Source organism: Camponotus vicinus, unplaced genomic scaffold (assembly GCF_025532165.1).
Source record: "Camponotus vicinus isolate PSW18456_S1 unplaced genomic scaffold, iyCamVici1.0 SCAF_5, whole genome shotgun sequence".
NCBI classification, from domain to species: Eukaryota; Metazoa; Arthropoda; class Insecta; order Hymenoptera; family Formicidae; genus Camponotus; species Camponotus vicinus.
This window is the reverse complement of record NW_028141977.1, coordinates 3,528,836-3,543,321: the sequence shown is the minus strand read 5'-3', so window position 1 is coordinate 3,543,321 and position 14,486 is coordinate 3,528,836. Positions and strand designations below refer to the sequence as shown.

General features: G+C 37.8%; 1 protein-coding gene across 5 annotated transcripts in view; it reads left to right on the top strand.

Moving 5' to 3' along the window:
- Positions 1–14,486, top strand: part of Sns (sticks and stones) — a 298,003-nt gene that overhangs the window by 137,855 nt on the left and 145,662 nt on the right. The window lies entirely within an intron of this gene.

Below are 14,486 nucleotides of genomic sequence, written 5' to 3'. Positions count from 1 at the left end.
AGGGTTACAGTTAATATACGTCCTCTCGGTAACGCGCGCCTTCGTGAGAAAGCGAGCCCGGCACCGGTGCGCGACACCTGCAATTTTGCGCGAAGCGGGTCACGAGTTCCCCGCGAGTTCCGTCCGCCCCCGCAGAATTATAAAGGAATCTGCCAGCGCGAAGACTTCGCGTCCAGGTGTTCGCGTCGTGGATTTATATCGAAGATTTCGAGAGAGAGCTCTCGATATCGAGAGGCGGAACCAGTTGCCGAGATAAAACTCCGGAAACCGGGGCGAAAAAAATCGAGAAAAAAGGAAAACAATTACTGTAATAAAAAAATAAATAAAAAGGAAAATTACTGTAATAAAATATTATTCGCGCGAGACTATTTTACCTTCAACTATAAACTCTGTACAAATATCTGATGGAGAATATTGAAAAAAAGTTTCTACGGTTTTCGCAAGAGAACTTTTTTCATACGCAATTATTATTTTTAGCTATTACTAATTGTAAGAGAGTAATTTTGTAATTTTTCTCTCTGAGAAAAAATATCATTTATTATTATAATGAAGAATTATAATATTTTTTCAAACTAAAATTTCGAGATTTTTATTTATTAAAAGATTAGCAATACCTTTCTGGGCAGGATAATCTATTCTCTCTTTACAAGATCCTAAATAATAGTGGCATAAATATCGATTAGAGGATTCGATGATCGCGATAGGGACAATGTAACATTCTGTTTCTGCAGGTGACTTTGTCTCTTTGCTCTCGAGAAAAGTTTCTCGTATATTATGTCATACCTAAACGCGATACTATGGCCGTAACATGACGGCAGTTGCGGCACCAACCAATTCGTTCCATCATTCTCTTTATTTCTTTTTTTTTCCGTTGTTGACCGTCCGGATAAGAAGCTTGCTCTCGATTGTTTCGTATTTTGTGGATTGGAATTTTGTTACTTAATATATCTCATTTGCCGGGTTTGCTTCCTCTTTCGCGACATAATCTTTTGACTTAACATCTCGCACCGTGCAAATGTTACAAACTAATTAAAATACAAAATTAATACAAACTAATTAAAATTCTTAATTAAAGCGCAATCAGTACGCATAAAAATGTATTATATGTTATAAAGGCAAAAGCTCTCCAAGTAATTTTCAATTTCAGTGATTATTTATTTTCCTCCATTTCATATACGATAATTATTGTAAATAAAGCATTCTGTACGAGTATAAGTTGACAGTTATTTTGCATTATTACTTTTTTATTATTACTTTAATATCTGTGAATATTTTTTGTTACAGAGTAATTTTTCTCTCACAGAGAAATTGGTTTGTGGCTTTTGCAAAGATCGATGATGATGATGATGACCAAAATTCCCGAGATATTAACAATCGTGTTATCGAAATAATTGCTCGTAGCAAATGGCAAATATATTCTCATGTACATCCATTAGCGAGATTCATATTTAAATATCAGCGCGCGTTTGATAAATAACGCGTTTTCCACTCGCGCTTTCGACACTTAAAATATTTAAGCGACCGCATTTTCCGCACACAAAGCGCATTCTCGAAAAAAAAGGAGGGAGGAAAAATCGAAAAAAAAAACGGGATAATGCATTCTATTATTTTCGCGATTTCATTTCTGTTTCGGAAGGGTCAAATGCGGCGCGTTAATAATTTTTCGCGAAATACGTCCGTCCGCGTTTCCGCGTGTTTTACCAAACGGGTCGAACTTTGCCGTCGAAGTGCATGGAACGCGCAATTGAGAGAGAAAAAGAGAGAGGAAACGATTGTCGTACACCACGTGTTATTGGCATCGTCCGAATTTTACGCGGGGGGCACGGTTAGGTATAGGGAGCCCTTTATAACGCGGAACAGTTTTACGAGTCGCTTTCCGACGTCATTGAAATTCAACGATGGAGCAGAAAATATACACTCGCCGCGAGCACAAGGAAACAAATGGTTTACATTAGCGACGTCGGGAAGGAGAAGAAATGAGGATGGGAGCGGGGGGAGAAGGGGAGAACGAGGTTTAAACATATAAGAGAACGGTGGTGTTTGAAGAATAATCACGCGGAAGGGGGCGAGATGGAAGAAGGGAGGCAAAAGTGCGAGACCGAGAAAGTAGGAGCAGAGAGAGAGAGAGAGAGAGAGAGAGGGGTGGTGGTTCGGGGTCGACGACTGGGGCAATAAATTCCTCCGGTGGTGGTGGTGGTCGCTATCGGTTTAACTGTAACTACTTTGGTATTACAGCGGGGTAACGGCAGCCGCGACGGTGCCGCGATATCGAGAGAGCCGCGGATTAATTATCCACACGTGAAAACGTATTACCGGGCCCATCGATAAAACCGATGCTCCGCAACTTCGATTCGCGAGTGTTATAGGCTGGATCGGCAAGAAGAATTGAATGTATCGTGGATTCGATGTGCGCATTGTGCGGCCCGATCGCAATTGGATCGTTGGCCGATTGCAAGATTTAATTAGAATATATATATATATATATATATATATATATATATATATATATATACCTCTCGCGACAGAGACAGAGACAGAGACTGAGGGAGAGAGAGAGAGAAAATAAAATAGGAATAGCATACTATGTAATTGGTGTGCGATCTTTTAATTCCTCTAGAATTTTGCATAAAAAAGATATACAAGAAAGGTATAAAAAAGGTATACAGGCACAAGTACGATAAAGGGTACACGTAGCAGAATTTGTAAAATTAAATGTAAGGAAAACGTCTAAAATCTAAAGACAGGGTGTCCCAGACTTAACGAATCAGCCGTTAATGGTAGATTCCTGAGATCATTTGGAGACGAAAATTCTAATACTAAAATGTTGAAGAAGATGTAGTTTCGGCGCTATAAAAGATTAAAGATTACCAATCGGCGCGTTACGTTCTCTTATGCGATATTATCGCGCTGTACGCGGGCTCCTTGATGCGCTATGTTCCTGAGCATAAGAGAACGTAACGCGCCGATTGGTAATCTTTAATCTTTTATAGCGCCGAAACTACATCTTCTTCAACATTTTGGTATTAGAATTTTCGTCTCCAAATGATCTCAGGAATCTATCATTAACGGCTGATTTGTTAAGTCTAGAGCACCCTGTATAAAGCAAATTAAAAATAAATAATTAAAAAAATTTATAATAAAATATAATTATAAATATAAGGCGAAAAATAAAATATAACTATAAAGCAAATTAATATAATAAATAGCGTAATTATTAATTTGAAGAATTTGGACGTGGACGTTGGAACGATTGTAGAATCTTGAGAGGGTAAGAAAAATATTTGTTCATGAGAGGAGAATCGTTATCTGAAACGCGTAAAAGCTAATTGGGGTTCATTTTAAATAGCGCGTGTTTCGGGGACTCTTGATGGGTGACTACGACAAATTACTGTTTGCCTTGACGTAGTATGCAGATGGGACTCTCCGCGGACAAAGTACAAAGCCCTGGAACACCATGGTTTAACCGCGAATAAAAATATTTAGATTATCTTAAGCAACGTTTAAACGAGTGTTTTGACGCGAACATTTACCGCCGAAAATACAGTAATTTCAATATCAAACTGTGCGAACGCGAACGCATTTTATTTATCGTTAAATTTATTTTCAACTTCGCGACCGTTAAATTAATTTTAACATGTCACATTTAATTTCTGAACCCTTCGTTTTGTAAATTTCCAACTTCTCACTATTTTCCAAGCTAATAATCGAAATATGCATTGAGATTACAAGCTTGGTAGTCGCTTATTGCATTTTAAATCGGTGTTTCTCGTCACGAAATCTCACTGTGGTATTAGTCGGATGGACGCACAATAATGCGCAAATTAAATCTGAATGAGAATAATCCAATATCAAATGGAAAGAAGACATTCGCATCGATCCTTTTCACGAGGATTGCAATTATCATGCAGCTGGAATAGAGAGAGTCGACGACTTAACAAGTAGACCACCGTCTTCCGTTCCCCTCTCCGCCCCCTCCACGTCTTCCACCCTCGCATTCCTCGAATCGTCGCGACGTTCCGTCGCCGTCGACGTTAAAGTGATTTCGGATGAAAGTCGCGCTCGCGCTTTACGACCTTTATACGGTTGCGCGACGTCACCGGGGAAGGGATCCTCCTGCACCTGACGTCCTAACAGCTATGCCGATGGTGGGGAGAAAAAGCGTTGGCGTCGGCTCGATGAGAGAGATCGTCACCGACGTCTTCATTCTACTTCCTGCCTGCGTAGTTAACCAGCTGGAAGAAGAGTGGAGATGCCGACGAGAGGAAGCCCGAAAAGGGAGTACGCTGGGCCCCGGGGGCAGCCCGGAACCGTGCTCCCTCGAATTCCTGTTGCCCCCTCCCCCTCCCTCGTCGTCGTTATCGTCTGCTCTCGCGTTCAGTGGCTTCTCGGAGTTTCGTCGTCACCAGGTGTTACATATATACATGTATATGTGTATGTGTGTGTGTGTCATACTCGCTCGGAAGAGCAGCCCCGGGACATACAGGATTCAGGCCCGCTGAATTTCTCGGCCATTGCTTCCTTCGGCACAATATATCCTTTCATCCCGGCGTGCCTTCTTCCTTCTTCCGTTCCGTTGCAACGAGACGAAAGGGCAGGATGGTGGCTGTCGTATTTCAAGAATGTACGAAGCATAGAGACCCGCGAAGGCAGGAAGGGGAGATTTACCTAGTCCCTTTCTGCCCCTTTCCCGATGCAGGAAGAAGCGAGTATTTATTTTACAATATCCATTTTTTTAATTACGATCGGGGTGTCTACTTCCGGAAAAACGTGGAAAAGCTAGGGTTCTTTGTAGGGATTTTTTTTTGTATCTGGAAGAAGAGGGAAACACTCTCGGTGGAATTTTATTGGGAGAACTTTTTTAAAAATTCTCTCTTGGATAATTTTGCCCTTACATTGTAAGCAATCGACAAGTCAGGTAAAATTAAAATGTTTAAAATGTATCACAAAAATACACATCTATCTCTATTTTTTCACATATTCAATGTCTTAGCAAAATATTGAATGTGCAGCAGATATTTTTTTATTGCAAAAACGGGAAATGTTATGCAAGTTGCAAAAAAAATGTTTATCTTACGAAAGTTATTCAGTTTTTTTTCGGTGTGTTTACAAATCTAGCACTTGAAATTTAAGAGGTCCTGTGTTTTTCCTCCTGTATGAATGAAAAACATTAGAAAGCGTACACAATAAAAAAAATTTATTTTAAAAAGTGTCACCAAAAAATCTTCAAAATATTCTCTTTACCTGGAATTTTGAACAAAAATACCTGGAAAATCAGGGAATTTTTCTTACAAGATTTCAATATACAGGGTGTCCGATTCATGAGGGACCAAACGAAAAGGGATGATAGATTGGGTCAAACTAAGAAGAAAAGTCCTCTACCATTTTGCAAAATTCGCAATAATTATTAAGTAATAAGCAAAAATGTCACATGAAGGTTCTTTAATTTTTTAAATGGAACCCCCTATTTTTTATTATGTATTCTTATAGCTTATCTCGAGAGCTTTCCAAAACACTATAATAAAGTATTTCTTCATTGAGTACTTTTCGAGTTATGAGGCTTGAAATAATTTCTTAATTTTACATAAACCATAAAATATCTAGTAAAATATTCATTTTTCGATTATCTTACCTTAATACTTTTATATACAAAACAATGAGAGGAATCAATTGGTGTAAAGAAAAAACATAGTTGTTTTTAAAAAAAAATATGTAATTTGTAATTAACAATTACATATTTTTTCTTAAAAACAACTGTTTTTTTTTTACACCAATTGATTCCTCTCATTATTTTGCATATAAAAGTATTAAGGTAAGATAATCGAAAAATGAATATTTTACTAGATATTTTATGGTTTATGTAAAATTAAGAAATTATTTCAAGCCTCATAACTCGAAAAGTACTCAATGAAGAAATACTTTATTATAGTGTTTTGGAAAGCTCTCGAGATAAGCTATAAGAATACATAATAAAAAATAGGGGGTTCCATTTAAAAAATTAAACCTTCATGTGACATTTTTGCTTATTACTTAATAATTATTGCGAATTTTGCAAAATGGTAAAGGACTTTTCTTCTTAGTTTGACCCAATCTATCATCACTTTTCGTTTGGTCCCTCACGAATCGGACACCCTGTATAAGCACCTGAATATATGTACCTCTTAATCTCATCATTCGATTAAATTATTAATCCCTTTACCTTGGAAATGTATATAAATTTATTCATGATATTATCTAAAATGCGTTATAACAAATATTATACATTTTTGAAATATGGTCGAGCATTTTGGTTGTAAAGCAGCGACCTCAGCATCTTGGTTAATAAGAAGGAAGAAAGGAGAGAGAGAGAGAGAGAGAGGTGAGGGAGATGAGAGGAATCCTTCAATAAGCTTTGCATAAGGGCCCAAGAATTCTAGCTGCGCCACTGTTCGAGGCGAAGGGTGCGAAGGGTGCGAAGGGTGGATGAAGCAGAATGGCCGAGAAAATACGCGCAACGTGTAAAGACGTCGCGGCTTAGTGCGAGGATATTTATTTTACGGCTGCGCGATCGTCGTCGCGTGTGCGAGGATCTTTGGCTTAAAATGAGCGAGCGGCAGCGTAGGGTGAACGTTCGAAACAATTCCAATTACGTAGTTTAATGAAATTATTTCTCCGCGATTCGCCGCAGCATCCTCACGTAAAACGCCGTCGAGCGATTTCTCTCTCTCTTTCCATCTCTCTCTTTCCATCTCTCTCTTTCCCTCTCTCGGCTCTCTTTCGTTGTGCAGGCGGCGCCAGATTTATTAACTCGTCTCAGATAAAACTTTTTGAACGCGGAATATCGCGAAATGTAATATCACGTTGGCTCGCATTTGGTATGCAATCGGCGAAATGATACCGCCTCGACGAAGGCAACACTGATTTATAGATACACGTGGTCTATCGCCGGCCAATTCATTTTTTCTCCCACTTTTGAACCGTGTATTTCTGTCATGTCGAATTTCATGACATGTTTATGAATTTGTACCTTTTATTAAACTGAACATTTCCACACCTCGCTTTTCACATCTTTCCATAATGCGCTTTTATATTTTTTTTTGTCCTTTACCAATCAATAATTTAAAAAGAATCAAATGTGACAATTGTACTAATCGATATTATAAAGATAACATGAGAGTAAATGTGTTTTTAAAAAATAGGCAATTATATTATTAATTGTACTATTAATTATATGATTAAATATTATTAAAGATGAATAAAATAGAAGAAAGCAAATACTATCATTTTTGTGCATTTAAAGATGTTGATTAATAAAATGCAAAAAATTATGAAAATTTTAATTAATACACAGAGATCTCAAAAATAATAAATAAATCATATAATGTTACATGTGCATACTATCAATATAAAAAAATCTAATTGCATAATAATCAATCAAAAAGTGTAGTTATTATTTTTTTATTTCATATATGAGAGATTAAAAGCTGAAATACATTAAATTGCGTATATGTAAAAAAATTTCACAAAATTTTTTAGTCAGTATTGATAATTAATAATCGCATTCAATAAGAAACATTCTTTCAATTTTATTAATTTAGTGTTTCTTAGAGAACGCGACCTCGAAAAAAAGTGCGAGATTGTTGTCTCCGCAAATCATCGCTCTTAATCACCGACCAAGATGAACATAACGGGTGTACAAATAGTATTTAATGTCGCGATATTCAAACGACATGGCGGGAATAATTAAGCCGGTCTCGCCGCGCGATATTCAAGCGTTTCTCGCTCATTACATCGGGAACAGAGGAGGGCACGATTGTATACGGATAAGTCCCATACATAAATCTAGCGAGTCTATGGGACTCTTGAGCGAACCGACACAAACCAACACCCTAGGTTTCGCGTCGCGTACAAAGACCTGCGTAAGGGAAACCCATTACAAGTTTCACGATCGCCATCTGTCTCGGACCGGGACAAAAATCCGGTTCGAGAGGCCCGGGGACGCTTGTTGTCGGTCAGGACGCCGTTAATATAACATAAGTAGCCTCCGTGACTGGCCACGTCAGCTTGTCGGTGATGCCAGACGAATCGCGAGACAAAGAACGACTCGGTTTCCGGGTGCGTTTCTTCCGGCATTCTTTTTACGATCGATTATCCGTCATTATGCCGTTTGTTGTTCGGGCCTTGTATAATTTTCTGGATTTATTTCTTCACTTTTCCCGAATTCACTTTTTCATTTCTGCATTTCTTCATCTCTTTCACGTTCGTGTTTGAAGATTTATTTAAGGAAAATTGTACATCTCTGTGAGAAATAAAAGGCTCGCGAGAGACTACTTTTACAGGATGTCTATTCCCTAGAAAACATGAAAAACTTGGAATTCTCAGGGATTTCTTTTGTACCTGGAGAAATCAGGGTGTTCTTATGGAATTTTATTGGGACTCGGGGAATTTTCCTTTTTTTAAATTCTTTCTTTGATCAATTTTACTTTTATATTGCAAGCAGTCGATAAACCAAGTGAATTATGTGTTTTCAAAAATATATTATAGGTATATATCTATCTCTGTTTTTATATATTCAATATCTTACAATATTAACTTTGCAGTATATATTTTTTATCGTAATCGTTATTATGATAAAAAAATGAAAATTCTATACAAGTGAAAAGAATGCTTATTTTACGAAAGTTATTTATTTTCTTCACGTTTGCAAATCTAGCACTTGAAGCTTAAGTGTCTCTGCGTTTTTCCTTTGTATGAAAAGCGTTAAAAAATGCGTACCAAAAAAACTTATATTTTAGAAAAAGTTGTATCAAGGGATTTTAAAAATATTCTTTTTACTTGGAATGTTGAACAAAAAACACTTTACAGAGAATTTAACAAGGATTTTTTTTTGAGTAGACACTGTTTTATAAATGATATTTATCTTGGAGAAAAAGAAGAGCGCTAAAAATCTCGCGGAAAAATTAACTTTTCGAAGATATAATATCTTATCTCTTCTTTCCCATGTTTCTTTAATCCTTTGCGCATCGTTCGCTGAACACATTTGGCTTAATTTTCCGGCCCATCTCGACTCTCGCTGACGATGCTTTCAATAATTCGTGAATATTGCAGGCCCGGTGCGGACGTCGACGCTCCGATGATGACGCGACGACGGTTTAATAATTCCACGCATTTCCACGCAATAACGAGCGGTGCCGGTGCCTAATAAAACCGGCACGTGTGTCGTACTCGAGCCTACCTTTTGTATAAACAAACAGGAGCATCACGACAGGCCGCACGATATTCCACCGGTGACGATAACGGTAGTCGACGACCTGACAGAAGATGGGAGGCTGGAAAGGGAAGGCGAATACATACGAGTCCGGGTTGACATTATACCTGGTCCTCATTTCGCTTCGACGGGATCTGCACGCGTGCATTTTGCATGAACATAGGGACGAACGTGGAATTGGCTTCGCCAACCCACGAAACGATAGACGGAAGATGCAATAACGAGATACGTGTCGGCGACATTTGGAGCAGATTATTAAACGAGAGAACTCTCCGATCGCTCGCATCGCAAACTTGTTACACCTTCCTACAAAATAGTAGAGTCGAATCTCGTTAATTTTTTCACCCCGGATCGGATAGCAAAGTATACGTATGTATTTTTCCTTCTTATGAAAAATGTATTTCGCGATTACACACAAGTTAAAAATTTTTTTGTTTAAGGAAACCCGTTCTCTCTAAATGAATTACAAATTAGGATGACGATACTTTTACGAATTCGAACATTGTTGAAGTAACGACCGGACTTTCTATGCGGAAAGTGGCAAAAACTTTGGAAGCCGCCCGATTTTCTGAGCTTTCAGTTAACATAAATTAAAGAACTGCAAGTAAAAGAGTTTTTGCTCGGCTCGCCGGAGGTATCTGTGCTCTAAGTAAAGGAGAATCGATAGTCTCCCGCACACAGTAGAATCACGCACACAGCATGATTCTACTTCCCTTGAAAGGGGAGTAGCTTCAAAGCTTTTTTTGACGTTCGCCTTCCCTTTAATCAAAACGCGCGATCATTTTACTTTGACTTCGAAAATCGCGGGATTCGACGATCATAAATCCCCAAAGTGTAGAAATATTGTTTTTCGAACGTCTAATTGAATGCTAATGAATTCAAAAACGCCAAATTATACGAGAGATAAATCTTGCAATATTACATTTTCTTATTATCTCCTTTATTAATGTATTTTTTTATAGAAATAATATTTTTTTATCATGTTGGTGAGGTGATTTATCAACAATATCTTTTTAGAATTTTACAAAAAATAATGTGAAAATTGTAATAAAATGAATTTGAATCACAGTGTTTATCCAATAATTGTGTTCCAAATACAATTTTCCATTTAATTTCATTTTATACCGCAAAAAGCTTCATCTCGGATCGCGTGCGTAATAACAATTTACAACAGTTTGCAAGAATATTTAATAACATATTTATTTATTTATTTATTTGTTAGAGAAAAAGAGAGAGAGAGAGAGAAAATGTTAAGGAACGAGAATGTTGCTATATTTCGTCGAAACGAGTCGCGAGAATTCGAGGGACCCGGTGAATATGCTGACGTACAAACTTCGTTTATTATTGCTGTAGTGGGTACCGGTTGTTGCGAGAAGAGAGGCAATATCCGCGGGCGCAAATAATCCGAAATCTACGACGGTCGTTTTTGACGTCGCGCGAATCGTGGGCAATAAAAATCGCGAGATTATGGAAGATACTTAAGAATTACGGGGAGGAGTATATAAATTTTCCAGAGTGTGCAGAGAGGGTTTCTCGCGCCCGCAGTCTGCCACCGTTGCGGTTCATACAGGGTGTCGCAAAATTCATCGAGCCTTCTTTCAATCTTTCAAAAGACTTGAAATCGACTTCATTTTTTCAATCAAAATTTGTTGCACCTGTTACGATTATTCGCGAATTCTTAATTTCATGTATCAGACCTTTTTTCTGATCAATTCAAGACATGCGAGATTCGTTTGAAGATTCAGTTTACTTTATTAGTATGAAAAATTGTTGGTTATGAGGAATTTTTGTTGGAGAAATTGATCTTTATTTCTGATGTTTATATAAATAGTACGCTATTATTTTTAAATCTTGGATATTTAGCTCTTTTTATTCATTATTTTTACGCATAGTATATTCAAAAATGCATGATTCGACAATGTGACATGCTACTCTTTGTGAAATAAAAGAAAATCAATCTATTCTATATAGGATATTGAATTTCTAATTTTATTAGAAAAAATTAAAAACTAAAAAAATATCATTTTAAAGTTAAATAATTTTCTGAATTTTTTTTTAATTCTTGAAAATCAGAGAAATATTAAATATTAATTTTTTAAATTCTAATTAATTTTATGGAAAGTGTCCTTTTTCATTTAAAAAAAATTGAAGTTATTACATCCCATTAATTTTCAAAATATCATTACATCAACTTTGAAAACAGTGTTTTTAGAAAAACGCGTCTAAAATTTTACCATTAATTTTGCGAATTTTTCAATAAAATTTGAAACATATTCTTCAGATATCATATTTTCGGAAGAAAATTAATATTTCTAAACCCTCTAAAAGTAAACTAGAGGGCGGCCTTTAAAATAAAATTATTTTAATTTCTCCAACATTCTCCATAATTTTGCGATTATTGACGCAGTCGCGGATGAGTTTCCAGTTTGTCTTCCGATACAAGAGATTGCGCCGTGATGCAGATCCTCAACTACGCTCGGTGAGTCTCTCAGGGGAGCGAGTTACCCTATACATTCGCGACCATCGTAACTCACACAGCACGCCTGCAAAGTTTGTTTTTACGCTCGCTTGCCGTAATATGCGATGCTACCTGGCCGGCGGTAATATATGCGGCTACGATTCTAGAATCTGAAAAACAGCGGCGAGTAATGAACGATCGTTCGAGGGTATCGTCCAGGCTTCTGTTTTTTATTTGCCGCTTGTAGCTACTCGCGAAATTGTTCCGCAAAATTGTTCTCGTTCGCAAGGTGAGACAGGTATTGCTTCGATACGCCAGACGATGGGATAGAACGATAGAGCGAAAATGCATCGGAGGCGGAAATCTATTTCTTCTCTCGAGGGGCAATAATAATCACCACGTTAGATACGTCAAGTAATAGATGTAAATACCAGGAAGGAAGAAAAGAGAAGAAAGAAAGAGAGAGAAAGAGAGAGAAACCTCGAAAAGTCCTTTGAAAATTGAGACCTAAGGCAATTTACGGGGAAAGATGAAGAACGAATAATCAAAGTAAAGATGAAGTCTCGTTCAACGCAAACAGCCGCATCGATCGCGAACCATACTTTCTTCCATTTCTTTCTCTCTGCCCATCTGCTCGTCCATTCGTCAGGGTTTCTTTCTTCCGCGGGACGAACATCGGCATCGTCTTTTGATGCCGGAAACGGAAGGGAGCATGGATTGCCTTAACGAGCCGTTTGTTATTCGCCACTCGTTGGTCATTGAAAAAACACAGTGTATATTCGAGCAATTACGTGCTTGCGACTTTCATTACGGATTCGCCGAGATTGCTTTGTTAAAAATGCATTGCGGTTTGCAACGAATATCTTTGATTTTATATATATATAAGAGAGTTATATTGGTCTTTAGACTGCTTTATATTCCGCGAAAACTCTAGAGTGTGTCAAGAGTCGCGTATTTCTTCTTGATTACTTGGTATTTTCAGCGGAAGTTTATTCAATAAAGTCGCAATTTCACATTTTAATTAAAAAAAAATTTAATCATCTCTGCTTCTATTTGAATCCCCGCTACGTATTAAGACAAAGTTGAATTGCAATTAAATATGCATTTGGTTTTCATCGAAGGAGGAATCAAACTTGGTGTCGCGAGAGTTTGGAACATGTATAAAAATTTTACTGTTCAATACAAACAGAGTCTTGACGTACGTGAATGCAGCGTTGGTGTCTAAATTAGGGCGATTGTAAAAAAAAAAAAAAAAAAAAGAAGAGAGGAGCGTTCGAAGGCCGCATCATTTGAGCTCCTTTTCAAAATATCGATTTTGATTGACGAGCCTCCGGGAAATTTCCTTGTATCTGGAGAGGGTACTCGTGGAAGCTTTCGATTTTCCGAGGAGCACGCTCTTAAAGAACTTTCCCATCTATTCCCACACTCGGAGACACTTGGAGTAGATTGAACAATCCAGACGAGCGTCGCGGACGCCACCGAGTGTGATTCACGGTGGATCAGGACGATATGATCAATGATACTCCGCGGCACACAAGAGTTTGTCTCATTCGTGATTTGGCGATTCCATCCAACCAAGATCCTCGAGACAGGATCTTTATCCGTCGTAAGCCCGGCCTTACCGAGATTACAGCTTTCAAACTTTGGAATTCTCTTACGTATGATTCAAATTCCTTTTTTTTTTTACGTATTTGTAACAATAAGAGACGATGGCTTTATCGATCGAAAACTGACCGAATTGTGGAATAATTAATATTAAAATGTTAAATGATGTGAAAAATTGGTAAATGGTGGTTGAATTAAAAAATCACGAGTGTTTAAATTAAAGGATTATTTATAATACAAGAATGACGTGTTTAAAGAATTATAATTATACTGCCCGACAAAAATTAAATTAAATTAAATTTCAATGCAAATTTAAAAGTAAATTCTTATTTTTAAGTTAACAGTAAAACTAGACGTTCCTTTTTTAATATTTGAGACTTAATTATTAAGATTTATAATATTAATACTGTAAAAAAGAAAATGCAAGCTTTAATTAAATTTTTCTATAAAACGAGATTCCAATTTTCTCTCGCGATATATTTGATTTGACTTTATAGAGAATGCAATATGTTATGCATCCAGGAATTTATCCAGCGATTCGCATATATATTCGCGCAATTTAATATTATCCATTATTGCAATTATAATACATTCCTCGTTCGCCTCGAGAATACTCGTTTGCTCTGAGGTATTCGACGGTTTGTCGAACGACCGAGCCATTTTCGACACGTGCAGCGCAGTTCCATGACGTTTCGAGGCTCAGGACAATAGATTTCGCGAGTCGACTGGCTTAACAACAGTCGGGATACGGACTGTCCGTAATCGAAATACTCGACCGATCGATCGATTCTACAGGGTGATCGCGATTACCCGTTCGACGAACGTGTAATGTCACGGCGAAGCGGAACAATTGCTTAAGAGGCATACAACCGGCCACTAAATCTCGCCGGTCCGATCGGGCCATGCATCAAATTTCGTTTCCAGCCGAAAAAGAGAGAGCGCAGTCAGACGAGAGACAGATGGAAGCGGAAATTGCGACCAAATAGAGCGTCCCCGCGCGACAAGGCAAAGTCGAGGCGACCGAGGGAGAAGGAGAGAGAGAGAGAGAGAAGATCGGGGCGGCGTATATCGGGAAATAGGAACCCCGAATCGTTTAATGCCGCAACCCGGTCTGATTTCAGCATGCAAAACTTTTTCAATAACATTCCCTCCACTACCCTCCGTCGCCATCTCCCGATG